Source organism: Vicugna pacos, chromosome 11 (assembly GCF_048564905.1).
Source record: "Vicugna pacos chromosome 11, VicPac4, whole genome shotgun sequence".
NCBI lineage: Eukaryota > Metazoa > Chordata > Mammalia > Artiodactyla > Camelidae > Vicugna > Vicugna pacos.
The window spans coordinates 14,696,813-14,721,679 of NC_132997.1; the positions used below are offsets into that span (position 1 = coordinate 14,696,813).

A 24,867-nucleotide genomic window follows, 5' to 3' on the forward strand; every position below is an offset into this window, starting at 1 on the left:
CTCTGCAGCTTTCCCTCCTCAGAGCACAGAAGGACCATCATTTAACTCATTAATCCACCCAGAAACCTTGGCCTTACTCCATCCTGCATTCACAGACAGCCTTCATCCTTTCCTTTTTACCATCTAAACATGCCTTCAATATGTTCGCTTTTAAACACTGACCGTCCCACCGCTCAAGTGGAAGCCACCAACACTGCCCACCTGGACTCATGAGTCTCCTAAGTGGCCCCACAGCCGCTCTCCCCTACTTGAGACAAATGGGACTGTGCCACTCCCGCGCTTTTTGGACTCTTTTCAGACCCACTCTTCTTAGAAGAAACTCCAAGTTCTTCACCAGGTGAAAGTCTTTGCCATGAAATTGTCACCTCAGGGAGGGCAGGACCCGCCCTCTCCCCTCGGCCCCGCCCTCTGGCAGAACATCAGCTTGGGAGGACCTGCTGAGCTACACCAGCCTGTATTCTAAACCTGGCCTGAGTTCTTAGCAAACTGCTTCACTTATCCATACAAGTCCAAGGTAAATTAGAAAGATTTTAGATGTTGAGCTAGACTATTGATTTTGGGATTTTGCACTAGCAACCTGCAAGGACATGTTCTAAAAATTCTGTCTTCTTAAAACCACACCCAGGTTAAAGGAGTATTTGTGGAATGTCTTCAGAGGAAAAGGGACTGTACTTTTACAGGCTTTATGTTTTATAACATGAACAACCCGGACAGGGTCACAAATGGAACCGCCTCACAAGTGACAGAAGACAGGTGAGAGTCACAAAGCAACAGGTCGCAAAGATGATTCTCCAGCCCCCCCAAAATATTCCTGAAACAACCAAAAATTCTGAATTTTAAAAGTAAAAGAGTATCATATAGAGAAATGAAATAAATTATGCTCTTCATCAGGGTTTCAAGATCTCACTCCAGAGTTTTTAGCAGGCCATACTGAATCCTAGCACAGAAAAATCAAATGGACTTGTAGTGAGAAAGTTCCAGGAAAACTGCAATAATTCCTCCACTTGTGTAAAGACATACACTCACCTGCTGAAGGTGAATGTAGACCGCATTCTGGATAAATTCTGAAGCTTCCAGGCTCTGCTTCTGGATGCCAAGGACATGGACAGCTTGGAAGCATGCTTCTAACTCAGTCACCGGCATTTTTACACTGCAGGGGAAACGGAGGCACCCAGGCAAGGGCAGAGATGTTCCTGTCGTGTCTCACAGTCCGTGCCTCGGGGATTCAGTGCCCTGCAGCAGCCCGGCCCCAGGCAAGGACCAGCAGCGTTTTCCACCCAAGCAGGAGGGGCACTGTGCTTGAGAAAGCCCTTCTCCGATGTGGGCAAGAGGGGCTGGTGGGGTTGAGTGAACCTATAAATGCCCACAGAAATATGCCTGCATTCATTCAAGTGATGCAAACAACTGTAGCAGGCTATTTAACAAAATTTCAACTGTCAGTGGAAATTTTGCCATTCCTTTCTGCTTGTCCACTGCACTCTGAGACAGGCTTAGGCTCTCTTACACCTGCAGCTCTGTGCAATAGTTGTGAAGTCATTTTACTTTACAGATACCACGGTTCTGCCCAGGGTGATATCCAGCCCAGAGAGGTGGCCCAGGCCAATTTAAAGCTATGTGGCTTGGGCGCGGGGACAATTACAGGAGCTGATTCCGGAGCCAGGCCCCTCCCCACCTCTGCTCCCCTCTCTCCCGAGGCCCCGCTGCCAAGCACTCAGGCTCCATGATCTTATGTCCTACTCTTCTACTCTACTCCAAACCCTTTTCCTTTTCTTTTTTTCCCTAATTATTCCCAGCTGGAGTGATTTTTCAATCTCAATATCTGAAAAAAAATTCCTGCAGCCGAAAAAGAGGTCTCCAGAGGTCAATGCCCATATGCTGGTTCCTGAAGAGAGCCCCTGGCTACGGGGACCCTCACCAACACTCACGGGGCATCAGAGATGTTGCAGGGTCGGCCACCCCCAACAAGAGTTTGCTGTCACCCCAATGCCTGCACAGCATCCCTGCTCACAAAATATAGTTGGTCCACTTATCGGTTATTAAGAAGCAAAAATACAAAATTGCTCATGTTTCTTACTAAAATTATCTATGAAGCTGGAAAGGGAATTGTAATAAAATATAACTGTTTTTACCCTATGTTAGATCTGTTCCTTTGGGTTTAAACCTGTGCCCTGTTTCCTAGGCTCAGACTTGGTAGCTCTGCACCATTTGAAAAAGAAAGTTGCCTTTAGCCTGAAATCTACAGGAAAGCCTATTCTCCTGGCCCTGATCTTTAAAAATGTTAGCTCATCTGCACTTCTGTAGAGATGGCAAGTTGCATACTAGAGAATAGCCTTTGTTTTTTTAGAGGTTTTACAGGGGTACCATGATTTGATCCACATGGACAGCTGCAAGAACAGCGGATTCAAAGGACAAACAATTCATAAAGCAAGAAGTATGCAACAACCAACCACAACCCCGCCCCTTTTTAGTATAAAAGGAGACTGAATTCTTACTTGGGGAAGATAGTTCTCCAGGACATCAGTCTGCCGTCTTCTGGGTCTGCCAGCATTGCAAGTGAAGTCACTATTCCTTGCTCCAACACCTCATCTCCCGGTTTATTGGCCTATCATGCGGCTAGCAGAACGAGTTTGGACTCGGTAACAAAATGACTGCATTGGAGGTAGTATGTCTCCAATGTTTCCTTGTTTCCAATATGTAACATGCACATCATTTATGATCTAGGGCAAATAATTCATCAAAGACAACCACAAAAAGAAACTATACTCACCTAGCTATCAACACTGAAGTCACAACCTGTCAATTTTATATGCTGTTGAACAACACAATGGAAAAACCTAACATAGGGAGTTGATTCCACGGAAATAAAATTATTTCTACTCCTTCAATACTTTTTCTTTTCTTTTCTATTTTATTTCGTTTTGCTTATTGAAAGGAAAATAAAAGTCATGTCATTTTATTTCACGTATTTTTGTTATAGCTACATTCTTTAAATACTACAAAGAGATTTAAATTGCAAAAAATTTGTTCATATATTAGTATAAAGATATATACACAATCAATGGGGATTAGGAAAGGAATGGACATTTACTAAAAATCCACTGCAATCCTGTCTTTTACAAGCATATCCTGGAATATAAGCTGTATGATCCAGGGGCCCCACCCCCATTCTCACTGTTGTGTCCCTTAGTAATCAACTACTAAGGCACCAGCATAGAACCATGTGATCAGTATTTTAGGAATAAATTAGGGAATTAGCTCATTCAATTCTAAAACAAAAACCCTAAAATAAATACTGAACTTATTTACAGATAAAGAAAATTGGAACCAAAAAAGTAGTTATTTCCCCAAGGTCACAAATCTAATAACTGATAAAGACAAGATTTGAACTCATCTGCCTGATTCTAAAAACTAAGGTGGAAATCCCATTTGACTGGGGAGGGTCCAGCAGCACAGCCTATCACCCTATCTTTGTTCAGATCTAGCCTTAGACAGCCTGAGACAGCACCCCATTCCTATTGAACTTGAGGGCAAATGATAACAATAAGGATTTTATATCCAGTAGTTTGTTAGATCTCATTTATATAAAGTGTCAGCAGGTCAGCAGAAAAACTCTGGAAAATATGAGTGGGTCCAGAGCTTTCTGCTGATTAGTAACTCAGTCTCTCAGGACATAGTGACCTTCCCATGAGAGGCCTCATGGACATAAACTAAAGGCAGCTGAGCAATGAAAACTAACAAGAACCTGGAACTCAAGCAAGAAGGTTCCCTGCCATCCCCCACCCAGTTGCCTCTTCACCCGCGTGGACACGATGGCAGGAGACCCAGGTTCTTGTCCAAGGTACATCATCATGGATTCTCATCCATAAAAATTTATGACTCTATGCTGTCTTATGTCCATTAAAACTCAAATATGATAACACCAATATCTCAGCAGAATATCTATGTCTCCACTTCCTGTCTTCTAATAGGAGAATATTTTTATGGACAAAAAGCAGAAATCCAATTTAAAAAACCATGTATGAAGCCAGGTGAAATTCTGCTTAAGAGACTGCTCTCATGCTCAGTAAATGAAAACTCAGTAAAAGTGGTGCTTCTCCCTCAGCAAATGGGAGGTAGCCTGATGTGTGTGTGTGTGCACGTGTGTGTGTGTAAATCAAATACAATGAATTCTGGGATGTGTACAGTTTTTTTTTAAGTCACTGTCATTTCATGGGAATGAGCCAACATTTAAGTAATTTGAATCTAGTGTTCTGAGAGAGTCTCAGGCTCTTGGTGGAGGAGGTGAAAGGGGAGAGTGAAGGAGAAAAGAGGTACATGAAGCAAAGAAGTAAGAATACTGCCAGGGAAAGGCAAGACGTTAGTTTTGTTCTTCCTTGCACCACATACAATTTAGGGACTCGCTTTCCGCTGATGACTTATCGAGCATTGAGTTGCAGGAGAAGAGGGGACAGCTCATTGCTCACTGAGCTTGTGACTGTATGTGGCATCTTATAGACACAAATCATTTACCCTGATCAAACACTCTAGCAGCAGGCTGCAATTCTCCTGTTTTGAGAGACAACAAAGCAGGAGTTCAAACAGGTTGCATAACTTGACAAAAGTCAGAGGTCCAGTAAATTAAAGAGGATTAATTCAAACACAGATCTGAATGCAGAGTCTGGTCTTCCCACTCCCAGGACTGGAAAATCCTTAACACAGGCTCCCCAGCTCCCCTGCATTGTTCCTGGCACCAAGCATTTCCCATGGCAATGGTCACCATTTCTCACAGACACAGCGCTCTGTGCAGCAAATGACCTTGATCAGACCTTGATCATCTACCTGCCACGCCCACCAGGCTTCACCATACAGGCAGGAAAGCTGGCTTTCAAGTGCATAAAAAGCCATTCCTTGTCTAACCTGGGCTCTTCTGTGGTTTCTCCAGCCTAAAGGCAGCCATGACACTGCTCACAGTTTGTACATGAGCCACACTACCTCTCTCCATCTGTCTCCCCACCTATACTACTTAGCTATGACCATTTTGAGAATCTTTGACACAAATTTTTAAAAACAAAAAAGAAAGGATTCTGGAACAACTACTTAATACTTACAATTTTAAATGACAAATTACAAAGTGAGTATTTACAAACCGAATCTTCCTTTCTAAATTTCAGTTTTAAGCGTTTAAAAATATAATAGCAAAAAATTTTCACTTACAAAATTGACAAAAACAGAAACAATAATCTGGAATAAGTTAAAAAATAATGCCCATGTTCTAAATGGAGAAACTTCAGGACTGTACTGAGGGGTAAAGTAAGAGGTGAGAATGTAGAAACATAAACAAATTGCATGGAGGAAAGCAGTTTTGTAAAGATGTAAGTTCTCATCAGAATAATTCAAAACTTACTAAAAAATCCCATGACAACTCCAATCTGATTTTTTTTAACTTGAACAAAATATTTTGGAATTCTTCAGGAATAATAAAATCATAATACTAGACAAGAAAATTTGGGATGGAAGAAAAGAATCAAAAAAAATTCAGACTGCCAATTATTAAATAAATTTTTACAATATGTAAGTTATGGTGCTGGAGTAAGAAAGACAGATTGACAGAAGGGAACCATGAGGTCAAAAAGAGACTCTAGTGTACATAAGTAATTTGTAAAGGTGGGATTTCAAATCAAAGAGAAAAGTATGACTTCAATAATTGTCCTGAGACAATCTGAGAATCACCTGGAAAGAATAAATACTATTCCTCTCATAAGGACCACAAGATAAATTACAGACAGTGATGTAAATATTAAAAAGTACTAATAACAGCAAATACAACACTTTGCTCTTATTAACTCAACTTACCCTTACATTAACAAGCACTATTATCATCTCCATCTTAGAGATTAAAAAAAAAACCTACAGAGATTTATTCCCGTATAAGAAATTATTTTTAAGAATAATGTCAAAGATAAAACCCATAAGGAATACATTTATTATCATAAGAATATTTTGAGACACTACCAAAATAAAAATCCTCCTAAACAAAATGAAAGGCAAGAAATGACAAGAAAAAGCTCTGTGATACATGTTGTTGAAGACAAGAAGTTAATGTTCATAACATACAAAGAGCTTCACAAAGCAACAAGAAGCTCCCCCACTTAAATGTGTGCAAAGGATAAAAGGAATCATTCATTTTAAAAAAGTCAAATGGCTAATGATTGAAAAATGCTCAATACCTCACTGGTCATCAAATGCAAACTAAAACAATGAAAAAGCACTTTTGCTCATCATATTGGCAAATATTTTTAAAAGATATTCTAGCTAGTGTCCATCTGTGGGAGAAGAAACCATGAGCGACATTTTCAGAGGACGACATGTCAATGGATATGTAAACTCTGAAAAACGTACGTACACACTGACTCAACACCACTTCTACAAATCGTTTCCTTTAGGAAAAAACAAATTTAGTCCAAAAAGATGTACCCATCAGGGCATTTACACAGCACTGTTTACAATGGTGGGAAGAAAAACTGAAGTGAAATCATATCCAGCAATAGAGAATTCGTTACATAAGTAATTGTGCATCTTTTCATTCCCCTATGGAAGGAATTTCTAGAGTCACTTGAAAGGAGTCTGTGATGAATGTAAATGTCACATCCAGGGACTAAATTTCCAGAAGCCTTAACTAAAGGAATACTCATAAAAGATCACAGGAATGTCTGTACAAGAAGGATGCCAGTCAAATATCCTTTCTGACAGTGGAAAATGGAGAAAACTTAACTGTCCACCATCAAGACAATGATGCGGTAAATCACGACGAGCTGCGAGCAATGAGGGAGCCGGCGTTTCGCCGTGGTCCAGGGCCTTGTCCACAGCATTCTCTCACCAAAGGTGTGCGTGGGAAAGAGACCAAACCCGCAAATCAGGAGACCCCTCCACTCTATCTGAAAGGACCGGGTGAGTCTGGAGTGGGAGGACGTCTATGATATACACCTGAGTGATCAAAGCGAGCTGCAGAAAAACATATAGTATGGTCTCATTTTTAAATAAAGCTTATATACACACACGTATACATGGAATTCTCATATGTGTGTATATATGTATGTCATAGGCATAAAGGTCATGAAATATATATACCAAATTTTCAACAGCTTTTAATCTTCGGAAATAAGGGGAAGGGAGGTAGGGTCTTCCTGTACCACCACAGTTCTCTTTTCAGTATTTCAGTTAAGTATACTTGGAATTTAAAAGTTTATTTAAGTCCGAAGTAAAATGGACGATGCCTCCACAAGACAGAATGCTATACTGGTCATCAAAAATCATGCCAGAGGAGATAGAATATTGTAGAAAAACATATAAAAAGCCGAATGGAAAATGGAGGTGTCCACACAGCAAACAGTCACAGAGTGCTCTCTGGTTTTTTATGACAGAGGTGATACACACTGACGAAAATATATGTTAACGTGTTAATTATTATCTTTGAATAGCGGGACAAGGATAGCCTCTTTTGACCACTTTTTCAGACTTATTATTTTAAATGCACATTCTTTTTCATCTGAAAAAAAGCATTTTTAGGTGTGTAGTACTACGCATTGGAGAATAATACAAGAATACTTAGAGAAACAAGTAACTAGAAGACAAGGCAGCAGCATCACACAATGTAGGACGGGCGATCCTGATTAACACCATGCAGTTACATAAGGACCCACAAATTGAGAGCACCTGCTGTAACAGGGCGTGATCCCCTTCTATTTGTCAGCAGTGTCTTCAGGCCTGAGGCAGTTCTGAGCACGGCCAGTGTCAGTGCTGGTGTTTGGATTGATGCTACTGGGGGTGAGGGCACCTGCAAGCCGAGAGGAAGAACAGAAATCATCCTCTGCCTTTTCTGTCTTGTTTCTTTGTTACTTTAAAAGAGAGGCATATATAAGATAAACTGTGTATCTACCCAAATGAAATTTCAGTAATGAAACCGTTTTTAAAGACTTCACAGCTTATATTCTGCCTATAACTGTCTTTTCAACAAAGCATCATATTTATTAAATGTTAATTAACTCAGTTAATTAACTCCCTGTTGAAACATTCTAGTAAAGAACATGAAATGCAGTATGTAAAAGAACCACACCTGCAGTGACTAGCTCAGCTGTCTTGACGGCAGTGCAGTCAACCCCCACCATCTTGTGGCCCTGAGCTCCTGATGCTGGTAAGACATCACGCTGCTGCCTCAGATGGAGAGAAATGGTGAAAGCATTTCTTGAACCCTACAGCACTGACAAAACATAACTGACAAATCCCAGGCTCCTTTGAGGCTCTCATTTTCTGTTTCTGGCCAACCCCCGTCAATGAGCAGAACCACCCAATTCCCAAGCCATGGGACTCACGTGGGAAGGAGTTTTGGAGAAATTTCCAGGTATAGAATGTAACCAACTATACATAGAACTCTGAAAAAAGAAAAGATGCCATACTCTGATTTTGGAAGACACTCAAAATATTCTCCTGAGCCTTAGTAGCTGGAAAGGCTGAGCTTCTCCTAAGCCACTTATTTATTTCACAGCCAGTAAGCATCTCCCACAAACCCTGCTTCCCTGTGTCTGCTGGGAGCTTGAAGCACACTGCTGCTGTCGTTCTTATAAGTCACAGGGCAGAGGCATGTGTCTCACGCCTGCAACCCTCACACAGGCTCGCCTCCTAGCCTCACTGTCTGAACTTGGCTCCATTTTCTCACCTGTTTATTTAGTATCTGTTCTTCTGTAAGCTGCCTGAAATGCGTTTTGGAACATGTCAGAAGAATCAGTGGGTTGAGAAATGGACAGATTGAGAGGTGAGAGATGGGCAGACAGAGAGAGAGACTCCACGAAAAGGGGAAAAAATAAAATTTCCTATGCAAAACCCTCTTCTAATCAGGGAAGGAAACCACCACGGAAAAGTGTGAAGAGGCAGGTAGCTTAGGACTGTTTCCTGGATTCCATGAAAAGTAACACCAAGAGATGAGAGGGTAGAACTTTAAATAGTAAAAGAAAAAAAGTACGCATGCTTGAAAAATATATCTACAATATGTACTTTCTAAAGAATAGACTCAAATCAGCAAGGCCCAATAACACTATACTTGGGTATTTACAGAAGTGAGAATCCCATCTCCAAACCACAAGGCATCCCTTCGGAGCACTGACAGTCTACATGGGGCGGTCATAAAGCCGTCACTGCAAAAGCTATGCTACCCTGCACTTACGAGGAACGAGCAGCTGTGCTCGGGCTGCCCACGCGCGTCATTTACACCCCACAGCACCTCTACGGGGCGGGACGCCTAGCGAGCCCCGTCTCTGCAGGACAGAAAATCAGTTCTGGAGAGGCTAAGCCAACCTACCAGTTCTCCATCACACAGGACTTGTCACTCCAGAGCAGGAATCGAACTCGGTCCCAGGAATGTAACCATGGTACTACCGTGCTTTGTGTGCTGTTTGTGTGTATAATACATTTGTTTCTATCATGAAAGGGTATTTAATAAATGATCGGTTGTCCTGTCTATCTCATTAGCTCACAATTAATCTTTATACTGTTGAATAGTACTCTTTTCCCGTGAAGAAATGAACGGAAAGAGCGGAGGTCAGAATGAGGTGGGGCCCCATTCTTTATCTGGGATCTCATCTCATCGAAGTCCCCAAACAGGGAGAAGGAGCAAATGTTCTCTTTATCTTTTAAAGAGAGGGCTCCAGTGATGGTGACTTATTCAATTCCAAAACCAAAGCTGGGGAAAGGGCACATGCAGCAATTAGAGCAGTATCAGCTGTAGGAAGGCGAAAAGAGCTCACGGGAGGGCTCAGGGGGCAGCCTCATTTAATTTCAATCGATAAAACAATAACACACTCTAAAAATATTAGCATACAATGGATTTGCTCTTTCTTGACATCTAGCAAGTTTCCACAGCCCACATGTAACTTTATCGTGAACTAGTGAAAGGAAGAGTCCACAAACAGGGAAAATCAATGCCACAGGCAGGCTGAAACCCAGGCTGGAGTTTAGGAAGGGAAAGGGCATAGTTAAGAACTGAGGAAAGGCTGGGGGAAAAAATCATCACAATGACTCTCAAGCATCATCCAACAATCATATAATCATTCATTCAAGAGAGAGTTACTGAGGTCGTATTCTGTGCAAGATTGTACAGCGGGCGAAGCAAGAGCGCAGCATCCATGGTGGCAGCAAGTTGCGGGGCTCAAATACATTTCTGATCCCGGTAACTTGCACACTTGTCCTCAGTATAAAGGCAAAGATAAAAAAAGTAAAATAGTACTCTGTAAACTCAAAGCATTGTTGAAAAAAAAAGTTAAGAAGACCTAAATACAAGGACAGACACTCCACACACATTCCTCTATCAAAAGACAGTGCTCTTGGAATGGCAGTGCTCCCCAGAGCGATTCGTATATTCAACGTGGTCTCGATCACAATCCCAGCGGGCTCCTCTGCAGAAACTATCTGCTGCTACAATTCATTTGGAAATTCGAGGATCTCAGTAAACAAAACGTACTTGAAAAAGAACAATTTGAGAGGACTTGTAATTCTCAATTTCAAACCTTACAACTGTACCTCCAGGTGAGATTAGAGGCCATTGTGAAGTTATTACTGTGTTTATCCTTATTTACTAAATTCTCTACAATGAATATTACTGTTACAATAAGAAAAATAAAAAATAAGTTATCCTTTAAAACATGCACACCGATTCATTCATTGGGAAAAAATTATTTTATCAATAAAGAGATAAACAAATATCTAGTGAAAAAGGACAACTTAAAAACAAGAGTGCATTTGCATTTTTCATAAATTGAAAACTGAAAAGCACTAAGACGTCAAGTTTCTAGGGAGACCAATGCAACATATTAATAGTTATTTTCAGAAATCCTAATATAACAATGAAAACTCAGGAAAGGGAAAATCGTGACTGACAGCCAACTGCAAACACATGGAGAGCAAAGGCCTAGAAATCACAGTTCCTGCTACTAACACAATAGGAGAGGAAATTCCTCACTGAGGGGACAGTGGAATCCCATGCATAAGACAGGATACACATTACAAACTGCACTAGAATCGGGGGTGATTTTCTTCGAAGAATTCTAAAGTTACAAAATTGCTGAAAAACTATTCAAACACTGACAGAAAGATTAAAACACACAGTCATATATATTATATAGAAACATATGAAGTCTGCTCCCATGTTGCATAGAAATACAAACATATTTGTTCATTTATAGGCACTGATTACTTTATCCCAGGTAGAATATTTCAATTAAAACAAATAATCAATATTACACTCCTCTTGTCAAATCTACTTGATAAGTTACTCTGCTATGTAAACATAATGTGTCTAAGATAGATCTAAAATTAGTGAAAAACATCTTTTTATGGTTTCTTGAACTATTCTCAAAATTCAAAGCTTAATTTTAAAACAGATCTGAGAAGTAATTCTATACTACCTTTTCCCTCATGAAATAAACAGCAGTCTATTGTCAAAATTCTGTCCTTAAAATGATTCACGAGCACCGTATCCTCACAAAACTGCTGGACAGCAAGGCACTATCCAGACACTGTGACCCAACAAATGAAACACAAGGAAGACAGTGACCCTATTCTGGAGGGCTTATAGTCTGTGTCAACACTGGGGTTTTTATTTGATTGATTTGATTGGGTAGCAAAATAAAATCAGTCAAGTACTTTCTTCTTTGAGCATTCTATAAGTCATGACTCTGCTGTTAGTGTCATGAGCAGGAAAGACTTAAGCATGACTTGATTAGGTCAACTAGTAACAATCATCACTGGAGAGTGAGTAATAAAGAAGTTAACTGATAGCAATGCTTCTCCATATATGAGACCTAAAATAAATCTACACCGATATCCAAAAGTAAAATGAGGAGATGAGGTCCCCAATGAGAAAAAAATCTAACAAGAAATCAAAAAAGTAAAGACTTTTTCTTTAACGATTCCTGGAAAGAGTGGAGCATGGTGGTGAAGAGCTCAGATGCTAGGGGAAAATATGAGGGTCTGAATTCCCACAGCACTGGGTAGCTTTGACACTGATATGTCAGTGAAATTCTCTGCATCTCAGTCTCCGATGCATAGACTGGGGACAACAACAGTACCCATCTCCTAGAACGGTCTAAGAATTAAGTTATTTTAAATATACAAGTTTAAATAAAATACATCAGATATTTAATATTATCCCAAAAGCACAAGGAAAAATGAAAACAGAGATAAATTGGAGTTCATTAAAATTTAAAACTTTGCTTCAAAAGACACCATCCAGAAAGTGAAAAAACAACACTCAGGAGAAAATTTTTTCAAATCATTTATCTGATAAGGAATTTGTGTATCAAAAATAAAATTCCACAGCTCAACAATAAAAAGACAACTCAATTAAAAAATGAATAAAGGATCTGAAAATATATTTTCAAGGAAAATATACAAATGGCCAATAAGCACAATGAAACGATGTTGAATAACATTAGCTCTAAAGGAAATCAAGTCAAAACAACTAGGAGAAACCGCTTCACACTCACTACAATAGATTATAATCAAAAAAAGATTAACAAGCATTAATGAGGACACAGAGGAAGCGGAGCTCGCAGCCCTTGCTCGTGAGAACGTAACACAGCGTGGCCTCTTTGGAAAACATCCTGGCATGTCCTCAGAGAATTGAATATTTGGTTTCTGAATGATCCAGCAATTCTGCTTCCTGGGCACAGAAGTAAGAGAACTGAAAACAAATGTTCACATAAAAACTCCTACAGAAATTTTCACCATTACTTTTCTCCATTACTTTTCAGAGCCAAAAAACAGAAACAACCCAAATGTCTATCACGTGATGAATGGGTAAACAGAGGGGCCCAGCCATACAGTGGAATATTATTCAGCAATAGCAAAGCATAGAGTACTGACCCAGGGCCACAACGTGGACAAATATTGAAAACGTTACTCAGTGTGAAAGAAGTCAGTCAAAATAGATGGTTCCACTTACATGAAGTGACTTGATTTGCATGAAATGTTCAGCACACGCAAATCCACAGAGACAGAAGAGTGGCTCCCTGGGGCTTGGGGAGAATGGGGAAGTTGATAATGTCTGCTTATGCGTACTGGGTTTCCTGTTGGGGGGATGAAAATGTTCTAAGATTGACTGGGATGCACATTTCTGGGCATAGAGTAAAATCCGCTGTACATTTTAATGGGTGATTTGTATTAAAACTATTAAGAACAAAAGCACCTTGGGCTAGTACCTTCCATAGTAAATGCAAATTGTTAACATTTATTACAGGAAGAAGAAACTGCCCTCAGCATGAAAACAGGAGATCAGCAAATATTAGTTAACCGAAATTGGACAAGAGCATTTCACTTGAAACTGTTACTGAGTGTACACGAAATATTCAGCCATGACAAGGAAAATCAGTTTGACATCACGAAGAAGCATTCTGCTTCAAATGCAATTCAAGGATTCGGCAAGCCCAGCTGCTACAAATGACCAGAGAAGAAACCTGGTTCTTAAAACAAGCACCAGAGCCAACAAGGAAATGGTGGTGAGGAAAGCAGGCGGCCTAAAATCTGGAACAGTGTGCTACAAATAATTTCTCCACTGAAAATTCAAAAATAAAATGAAAGTGATGTAATGCTGTGTTGAACTCACGTGAATGGCCTTCCTGCAGTGCTTGACAGTTCTGTAACCCCGAATGACTCAGGAGAATCAGCATGGCTCCTGGCAGTCCCCAAGTAACTGCCCACAAGCATGCTGACCACCATCATATCTGCCAGGGTTGAATTGCAGAGAAGAGACCAACCTCTGAAAGGCACAGGGAATGTTGACAAGGGAATAAAAGGCTGCAGTCAATCCTGGGACAGAGGCCCTTTGAGCAGAGGCCAAAAGGCTGCAGGTGAACTGGAGTGGCCCTGGGGCAGGAAGGGACCACAGGGGAGCATATCTCAATTATCTACTCTCTCTCCCTCGGGTAGGAGGGATAAAGCCTGCATCCTTCTCACCTGGAACTGTGGGTTCTGGCTGGCGGAAGTCTTACCGACAAGGAATGAATTACTCAAGACTGTGGAAAAAGGAAAGATAGCGAGAGGGATTAGGGAGCCAACTCCACGAGTCTCTCAAATGCTCCCATATTTATTGTGTATAATCAAAGGAAAAAGTCATTAACAGTTGTGAGATAGTAGGCAGGAACTTGGGGAAAGAAGGGATGAGACAGAGATTGTAGACTCCACCATGAGTACTAAGGCTTAGTTTACCTTTAGGGAAGTCATGGGGTGAGGGGAACAAGATACATTTTTTAGACATGTTTATTACAAAGCAGACCACCAGACCAGCCTGGTCCCTGTTTTGGGGATAATAGACTATCTAACACCACACAGGCCCGGCGTTTATAGCTGAGGGCCTGGGTCATTGCTGTGCAATAAGCAGAGTGCTATCTATACCCTCAAATATGTAAGCAAGGCATTGTCTCTCCTTTTTATGGCAAGGAGACAGAAGTGAGGATGCACAGGTGCTTGCTTTAAAGCAGTTACTAAGCACATTTTTTCTTCTTAAAGTTGACAGTCGGCTGGGATGTGTTACAATTTGTTAACCCAATCATGGGCTCCCACATGGAACCATTATGGAGGACATCCTAGGATGACAAATCCTGGCTCTGGGTCTTTTCCTGCCAGCTTCAGCCACTCCAGCAGGGTCTAGACACATCCCTGAATAACGATCCCACAGAACCACCTAAACTCTTAACTCCTGGTGCTTGAAAATTAATTTTAGCTCTACACAACTTTCCGTAGAAAAGTTTCAGAAATAAAAGATATTGTATTCTTTTTATATCTCATCATAAGACTGATTTTTCTGATTGCTCTAAGCTGCTTCTACATGGAAAAGCACCTAATTCTGCAGGTGAATTCAGTACTTTCCTTTGGGCATAACTAGACAGTCTGGGCTGTCTGACTTCTATTAGTCAAATACCGATACACTTAATTGATTTCTTTGCTCATCAATTTCAGCCTGGAGGTGAGGGTCTGTCACTATTTTCCTCAGCCCACCCTCTACTCTTTTCTCATCAACATCTCAGGCCTCCTGAAAACAAAACAAAGCATTTGTTTCCCTTCATCTACACTTTCCACAAAGGCAACAGGAATCATCATGCCTAGAGAATGAATTCAACACAAATGTTACAACAAAAATCTATAAACCTGAAGCAACTCCATCTCCGAATCATGATACACAATGACATGAGAGTAAGTGTGTCAGGTACAAAGCACGCGTGAGCCTGAACACCTCATTTCTATTCTTCAAAGGAAGGAAGGTTTTCATATTTTTTCTTATCATTCTTTGTCATTGTTTCTGATTAAGCCAAAACATTTTTTATGAAATAATTAAGCACTGCAATAACAGATTTTCGCTGTATCAATTACAGAAGGAATTCAGAGGGGATAGGAAAACCCGCCTCTGTAAAATATGCAAAATTCCTTCCCCTGTTAAGAACACGAATACAAAATTCAACAGAGAATTCGAATTCTTGTGGAGAGGACAAAAGCCACAGAATCAAAGCAAAGTCATTATTATGACTCAATCCAAAATTCACTGGACAAACATGCTCAATGCATTCAAATAATTTTTAAGGCACACTGCAAACCATTCACTTAATTATCTACAGGCTAGAGGAAGAATTTCCCTCTATAACAGACAACATAAATCAATAGGTTGCCCCACCAAACAAGGAACAAACATCAGGTTTTTAGCAGTTCTGATAAATCAGCAAGTTTTAAAGATCAAAATCCAGAAATTTTAAACATTCATTCACACCAGAATGAATCAAGCACTTAAAAAAAAATAACCCAGAGAAACTAAACACATTGATCACGTACCTGGATCAATGAGAAATTCTTGTACAGCTGGAAAAAAAGAACAGGCTATAGCCTTTTACTTGAAAAATAAAGCTACTTTTAAAGATAACTGCTAAAACACATTCCATCATTCATGTTGCCTTGAAAAATCTGAGGAACTTGTCTCTGATCAGAAAAGCAATTCTGAGTATTAGTATTTTACAATTCAGTGCCAGTTTGCTTTAGAAGAAAAAAGAAAAGCTACTGTTTCTCATCTTGCACAAAGTTTAAAGAACCTCCCTGCCTCTATCTCCTCTCATTTTCTAAGCTCATGCTCCCCAACCCTTCTGAAACAATTATGAGAACCTCTTATTCCCACCAATATGCCAAATCACAAAATTTATTTGTGTAAATATATACTTACACCTTGAACTGGAGGAGAAATGTTTCAGAAGGCTATATGGAACTTATTGCTACATTCCTGAAATCACACACATACGCGTTCACAGAGACACAGACATATACAAACTGAATTACTGGGCACTTCACAAGCTAAGGACTTACAACTTCTAGAAGATAACTTTGTAGTTAGTTTAAAATACAAAACGGTCAGCTTTTGAAAGCCTTGAACATTGCAAAATCATCCAAATATCAATGAGATCCAATTAGCCTTCTCTGTAGAATGTAATTCCCCATGATGGCAAAGCAGACCCTAAGAAGTAGTGGATCCAAGACTCGTGTTTTTCACTAGCTATGACCGTTTTAAAACACGTTAAAAGATTTAGAAAGGTATGTCCCTACGACATTTATTCGTATTGAGATGGCATATGTATTCAATTGTCTATGCAGAAAATAGGACCCATGATAGTGTTTAAGAAATATTTTGTGTATTGAAATATTTATTTTAAAGTGCAGACAAGGAGGGTGGGTATTACTCCGTTGTAGAGCACCTGTTGAGCATGCACATGTTCCTGGCTTCAATCCCCAGTACCTTCATGAAAATATATAAATACAAGTGTTTATTTAAAAATAAGAATAAATTCATATAAAAAATAAATGCAGACTAAAAACCACTGCAATCTAGGAGCCACAATTATAATAAAAAACAAGTGTTTCTATCAAATATTGACTATACGCCAATCACAGAGACAACCACAAATCACACCTGACAACCATCACGTGTGATTCTCAGCAACCCTACTAAGTAGACACGCATGAGAAACCCGGCTCTGCGGATGAGGAGACGGAGCTCGGAGGAGCCGGGGACGCTTACCGTCCTGCTCCCCGTGACACCGCATCAGCCCAGGGAAAGCGCTGACAGAGCTGCACTGAGGGGACACCCAGCTGCATGGAACCTTGGGGGATTGGGGAGTCCTAGAAAATACTCTAAAGTGTTCAGTGAAAAACCAGCTCAAATATATTACACTGTGCTCCATCCTCTAAACACGGAACATGACTGAGACCTTTTTGATGCCTCCGTGTCCTTTCTGCCATCATCAGTTACGTGCCCTCTCAGCGCGACCAGTCATGAACTGGATCCCATACGAAGTGCACCCCATATGCAGAGCTTTTAAAGCTGTTTTATGAAGTTTGTAAGACTCCGTCTATTCCTCACAAAGGCGGTCATCCAGCACTAGTCACCGGTGCGGATGTACCACCTGAAATCACACCTTTCTGCATTTTAAAATCCCTTCATGTAATACAGAGTTTTAAACAGCAAAGAAGCAGCTCAACCACAGACAGTGGACAGCTTTTCACCATACGGACTTGAACAGCCCATCGGACTACCTGGAAGCCCTTTTCTTCTATTAAACCCACTTCCAGGTACTTCATCTGATTGGTGGACTCGGCCTCTGACTGACCTACTCAGAGAGATCCCATCCTCACATCCGGGGGTGGGAGAGGACCCTGCTGCTGGGAGAAATCAGTGAGGAAGGTGGACATCATCCAGCCATATCTGCACGGGTAGAAATGCCACATGCTCAGAAATTATACCGTCAGCACCCCTGGGCTCCCATGGACTGGTTTCACATTAACCAAACTTATGACACACTGATGCAAGAAAACCAGAAATTCAATTTATTAATGTAACAGGAGATGTGAAACTACAAAAGAGATTGAAATATCAGAGTTCAACCATGAGTACAGATTCTCCTCCATGGCCCAATCTCGGGCAGGCAGTCACATGGCAAGCTTGGACAGAAGCAGAGCAGGAAGAGTTTCTAGATTAACTCAATGGACTAAATTTCTGTTATAAGAACAGATCTACTGCCTGGAAAACAATTAACGCCAATCACGGGGCACACTTCATGGGCAGTGGCTGAGACACGACTGTGAGCCCCTGTATAACTCCCCTTTCCCTGTCCTTTCTGGTCTAACTGATGCAGAGGTACAGAGATCCAGGGATGCAGATACCTCTAAACTCCCAAAGCTCATCCCTGGGAGCCTGGAAACCAGATAGCCAGGGTTTAAACCCCAGCTCTGCCACTTACTAGCTCTGTTACCTTGGCCAAATTACTTACCCTCTGTGTGCCTCAATTTCCACACTTAAACCTGGGATAACAATCAAATCTTTCTTACTCACTTGTTGTGAAGAGTGAAGGATTCATTTCTGTAAAACTCTCAGAAAAGAATGTAGCATATTTTTGGTGCCCAACAAATGTCAATTTAATAAGAAAGTGATTTACAAGTCTCCCATCTAATCATCTTCTGTGTTTCATGGCTAGTCTGAGTCCCAAAGGAAATCCTTATTTCCCCTCTTATAAACTCTTGAGGAGCACCCTTCTCTTTCAAGCCACCACCTGTTTAAACTGAGGGAGGGGATCCCTCCTCCCCACTCCTCTGGTCCATGGGAGACTGCTTCTCCCTTCACACCCCTGACCACTGGCCCACGGCTATCCCTCCTCACACTAACAGATTGAGGTGTGAGTCCGGGGAGACAAGCAGGGCATATGAAACCTTTCCTTTCCCTCCAGTGTTGGCCACCATTAGGAAGCAGCTGGGATGCTCAGCTCCATGGCAAGACACTCCTGTGCATTATGGGCCAGATCCTCTCAAGGGAATGCTCGCTGTGGCCCAGAGTTACCTGGGACTGCGTGAGTCTCTAATTCTGGGACATAGTGTCATGACACTCACTCTCCCACAGCCCTGAGTTTCATGGAGAACGTGGCTTCATCAGTAATAAAGGAGACATTTATCGCCTGCCTGTTCTTCTTTGTCATCTCTCAGTTGGCTGCTGGACACAACATGTGTATAAGTATTGGGTCCCCTTAAGCCCCAACATATATGAAGTAACAAAAAATTCTGTGGCTTAACATTGGTTCAGGGCGACTGTGTAACGGTCCTGACTCTGCTGATGCTAAATTATGTGTTTAGGAACTATGGAACTTCCTCAAATATCTTTCATCATAAAACCAGCTTTCCTTATTTTCCTGTTTCTCAGTAATTGCCAAAGACTCTCAAATGATGGCTTCACACCAAACAGCAGTTAAGTTTATGAGCCCTCTTGACATACACACTGTGCTAAACACTTTACATAATTTCTTATTCTCACAATTCTACAAAGCAGAAATGAGTGTCCCCATCTCACAGACGAGGGAAAAACTCCGAACGAACTGACTCAGGATCACTTAGCTCAGTGGCAGCGCGTGCACGCAAACCCAAGTCAAAACACTACACCCCTTCGTATATGTACCAAATCTCCTACCACCCATTGACACACAGCGGTGGGGATAATACTTAGGGAACTCAGTACACTTTTCAGCTTTAAGGTGCTCCAGAGGCCTCTTCTAGCTCTTTTATAAAATCCCGGCTCACTGGTTTCTAACACTGCAAGAGAAGTCCGATGTTCGGAGCGCCGGCCAGGGCGGAGCGCCGGCGCAGAGCACGCAGCCGCACAGAGCAGCGGAGCTACCGGCGGCGCAGGCAGGGGGAGAGCGGCCCCCCGCCTGTCGGGCAGGAACACAACCCCTGACCGAGGTGCTGGGAGGGGGCACGACCCGCCATCATGCCTGTCTAGTCTGCAACATCTGACTGCGGCATCCGGAGGGGCAGTGACCCGCCCGCCTGCAGCAAAAGAGAGCTGCATCTGACCCCGTGTTAGGAGGAGGCGCGATCTGCTTGCCGACAAGTGCTGGGAGCAGCACAGAAGAGGGCGCCAACGGAGGGCCTATGAAAACAAGCTGAGCTTCCAAAACAGGACGAAGACAGAAGGACTTCACATTAAAAGCACACAGACTCCAGGAGAACAACGACAACAACCCTTTTTTTTTGTTTTTTTTGTTTTGTTTTTTGTTTTTTGGTTTTTGGTTTTGGTTTTTGTTTTGTTTTGTTTTTAATCTGTTTTTACCTGTTCTATTTTGAATTACTCTCTTAATTTTTACTTCTTAATTCATTTCTATTTCTCTTGGATTTTGATGTCCTGTTATTGATTAGACACAGGCTTCAAACACATATATTCATCTCCCCACCCCCCTTTTTTATTTTTTAAAGGTTTTAAAAGGACGTCTCCACCCGATTAATACTCTACTTCAACCCGCTCTTCTATTATTCATTATACAATGTTTTCAAGCCCTCTTTCTCCCTTCTTTTAAAAATCTTTCTCTCTCTCTCTTATTTTTTTCTCTTTTTTCTCTTTATTTTCTTTTTTCTTTTTTTTTCTTTTTTTCTAAGTTCTATTCCTAAATAGGCATTAGATAGATAAAATTCTTAAGATCCAAAATAGAGAATTGATGCTCCATAAACCACAATGCCAGAGAGGTATGAGCAAGATGAAGAAGCAGAGAAACCTTTCCCAATTAAAAGAACAAGAGGAATCCCCTGAAAGAAAGCTCAATGAAATAGACTTCAATAGCCAACTAGATCAAAATTTCAAAAAAGGAGTGGTCAAATTGCTGAAGGAATTAAAAGAGATAGTGCTTAGAGAAATAAAATATGTCAAAAATGAAATTGAAGCTATAAAGAAGAGCCAAGCAAAATGGGAAAACTCATTGACAGAGATGAGGAATGATCTAACAGCTGTGCAAAGCTGACTAGTTAATGCAGAGGAACGAATTAGTGATCTAGAAGACAGGGCAACAGAAAGCACCCATTCAGAAGAACTACAAGATAAGCAAATAAAAAATAATGATAATAGCATAAGGGACCTATGGGATAATATAAAGCATCCCAATCTTCGCATAATAGGGGTCCCAGAAGGGGAAGAAGGATCAAAGGGGATTGAAAAGGTTTTTGAAGAAATCATGACTGAAAACTTCCCAAACTTAAAGAAGGAATCAGATATACAAGTACAGGAAGCTCAGAGGGTCCCAAACAGGAAGAACCCAAATAGACCCACACCAAGACATATCATAATCAAGATGGCCAGAGTCAAGGATAAAGAAATGATTATAAAGGCAGCAAGAGCAAAGCAAAGAGTGAATTACAAGGGAACCCCCATAAGGCTCTCAGCTGATTTCTCTACACAAACACTACAGGCCAGAAGGGAGTGGCAAGATATATTCAAAGCCCTGAATGAAAAAAAGATGCAGCCTATGATACTTTATCCAGCAAGGCCACCCTTTAGGATAGAAGGAGAAATAAAGAGTTTCACAGACAAAAAAAAAAAAAAGCTGCAGGAGTTTAGCAACACTAAACCCATGCTAAAAGAAATATTGAAATGGCTATTCTAAATTGAAAAGCAGCAGGATGCTGCAGAAATGAGAAACGTACAGCTGGAAAGGTGATAACCCATGAATTACAAATAAAGAAAACACGAAATTATAAAAGAAGACATACAAATCACTGAGAGTGGGAGAGGGAGGCAGGGAAATATAGAATCTTTTTTTCTTTCTTTTTTAAATTTTTTTAACAGAAGGATGGGTTTGAGATCATGTTATTATCAGTTTAATAAAAACGGGTATAGGTTAATAGATTTACAAAAAAGGGTAATCACACGTCAAAAATTTACAAGGGAGTCACAAAAATTAAATAAAATCCATGATAATAGAAAGGAAAATTACCAAACCACAAAAGGAAGAAGAAAGGAACAAAGAGGATATATCAATTCAACTGCAAAGATAAGTTCAAAATGGCAATAAACACACATCTATCATTAATTACTGTAAATGTTAATGGACTAAATGCTCCAGTCAAAAGACATAGAGTGGCAGAGTGGATAATAAAGCAAGAACCTTCAATATGCTGCATACAAGAGACCCACTTTAGGGAGGACACATATAGATTGAGAGTGAAAGGATGGAAAAGGATATTCCATGCAAATGGAAAAGCCAAAAAAGCAGGTGTTGCAGTACTGATTTCAGACAAAATAGACTTTAAAACAAAGGCCATAAAGAAAGATAAAGAGGGACATTTTATAATGATTAAAGGAGTGATACAAGATGAAGACATTACACTCGTTAATATATATGCACCCAATATAGGAGCACCTAAGTACATACAAGAATTACTAACAGAGATAAAGGGGGATATTGATGGGGATACAATCATAGTTGGAGATTTTAACACTGCATTAACATCACTAGACAGATCTTCCAGACAGAAAATAAACAAGGCAACAGAGAAATTAAATACTACAATAGAAAAACTAGATTTGGTGGATATTTTCAGAGCTTTACACCCCCCAAAAATAGAATATACATTCTTTTCAAGTGCACATGGAACATTTTCCAGGATCAATCATGTACTTGGGCACAAAAGAAACCTCAACAATATTAAGAAGTTAGAAATTATCTCAAGCATCTTTACTGACCACAATGCCATGAAACTGGAAAACAACAACAGAGAAACAAAAGAGAAAAAAAGAATAGCATGGACATTAAACAATATGTTATTGAAAAAACAATGGATCAATGAGGAAATCAAAGCTGAAATTAAAAAATACCTTGAGAAAAATGATAATGAAAGCACAACCACTCAAAACCTATGGGACAGCAAAGGCAGTGCTAAGAGGGAAGCTTATAGCAATACAGGCCTTCCTCAAAAAAGAACAATCTCAAATAAACAAGTTAACCCAACACCTGAATGAATTAGAAAAAGAACGAAAAGCCCCAATAAGCAGCAGAAGGAAGGAAATAATAAAGATCAGAGAGGAATTAAATACAATAGAGATTAACAAGACCATAGGAAAAATCAACAGAATCAAAAGCTGTTTTTTTGGAAAAGTAAATAAAGTCCACAAACCTCTGGCTAAACTCACAAAGAAGAAAAAAGAGAGAGCACAAATTAGCAAAATAAGAAAGGAAAATGGAGAAATTACAACAAACAAAATAGAAATATAGAATATCATATGTAAATATTATGAAAAAGTATATGGAACCAAACTGGATAACCTAGAGGAGATGGACAAATTTCTGGAAACATACTGTCCACCAAAACTGAATCAAGAAGAAACTGAACACTTGAACAATCTGATCACTAGAAAGGAAATAGAAATAGCAATTAAAAACCTCCCTACAAATAAAAGTCCAGGACCGGATGGCTTCACCAGGGAATTCTACCAAACATAAAAGAAGAACTCACACCAGCCCTTCTCAAACTCTTCCAGATGATTGAAAAGGAGGGAATTCTCCCAAACTCATTCTATGAAGCCACCATCACCCTGATACCAAAACCAGGCAAAGACACTACAAAAAAAAAGAGAATTATAGGCCAATATCACTGACGAACATAAACGCCAAAATCCTCACCAAAATTTTAGCAAATAGACTTCAACTACACATAAAAAAGATTATACATCATGACCAAGTGAGGTTCATCGCAGGGACACAAGGCTGGTTCAACATACACAAATCAATCAATGTAATACATCACATCAACAAGAGAAAGGACAAAAACCACATGATCATCTCAATCGATGCAGAAAAAGCATTTTATAAAATTCAACATCCATTTATGATAAAAACTCTCGCCAAAGTGGGTATAGAGGGAACATATCTCAACATAATAAAAGCTATATATGACAAACCTACAGCCAGCATAGTACTCAACGGTGAAAATCTCAAAAGCTTCCCACTAAAATCTGGACAAGACAAGGATGCCCACTATCACCACTCCTATTCAAAATAGTCCTGGAAGTCCTAGCCACAGCAGTCAGGCAAGAGAAAGAAATAAAAGGGATCCAAATTGGAAAAGAAGAGTTAAAAGTGTCATTATATGCTGATGACATGTTACTATATATAGAAAACCCTAAAAGGTCCACACAAAAGTTTCTAGAGCTGATTGAAGAATTCAGCAAGGTAGCAGGTTACACAATTAACGTTCAAAAATCAGTTGCATTTCTTTACACTAACGATAAATCAACTGAAAAAGAAAGTAAAGAAACACTCCCCTTTAAAATAGCACCCAAAGTAATAAAATATCTGGGAATAAATCTAACCAAGGAGGTGAAAGAATTATACACAGAAAACTATAAACCACTGATGAAGGAAATTAAAGAAGAATTTAAAAAATGGAAAGATATTCCATGCTCCTGGATTGGAAGAATCAATATTGTTAAAATGGTCACACGGCCCAAGGCAATCTACAGATTTAATGCAATCCCTATCCAATTACCCAGGACATATTTCACAGAACTAGAACAAATCATAATAAAATTTATATGGAACCATCAAAGACCTAGAATTGCCAAAGAATTACTGAAGAGAAAGAAAGAGGCTGAAGGAATAACTCTCCCAGACTTCAGACAATACTATAGAGCTACAGTCATCAAGATAGCATGGTATTGGTACCAAAACAGACATATAGACCAATGGAACAGAATAGAGAGCCCAGAAATGAACCCACAAACTTTTGATCAACACATCTCGACAAAGGAGGCAAGAATATACAATGGAATAAAGACAGTCTCTTCAGCAAATGGTGTTGGGAAACCTGGACAGCAGCATGTAAAACAATGAAGCTAGAACACTCCCTTACACCATATACAAAAATCAACTCAAAATGGATTAAAGACTTTAACATAAGAAAAGATACAATGAACCTCCTAGAGGAATACATAGGCAAAACATTATCTGACATACATTTCAAAAATTTTCTCCTAGAAGAAATAAAAGCAAGAATAAACAA

The 24,867-nt window shown here is 40.1% G+C and overlaps 1 protein-coding gene and 1 long non-coding RNA gene across 2 annotated transcripts in view; both read right to left on the reverse strand.

The window, feature by feature from the left end:
- Positions 1-24,867, reverse strand: part of LOC140699645 (trafficking protein particle complex subunit 9-like) — a 193,253-nt gene that overhangs the window by 138,278 nt on the left and 30,108 nt on the right. The gene's annotated exons all lie outside the window — the stretch shown is intronic.
- Positions 12,427-13,713, reverse strand: LOC140699652 (uncharacterized). Its single transcript, XR_012077900.1, has 3 exons — positions 13,631-13,713; positions 12,971-13,094; positions 12,427-12,688 (listed from the first exon to the last, which is right to left on the reverse strand). It is a non-coding gene; the product is annotated as an uncharacterized lncRNA (long non-coding RNA).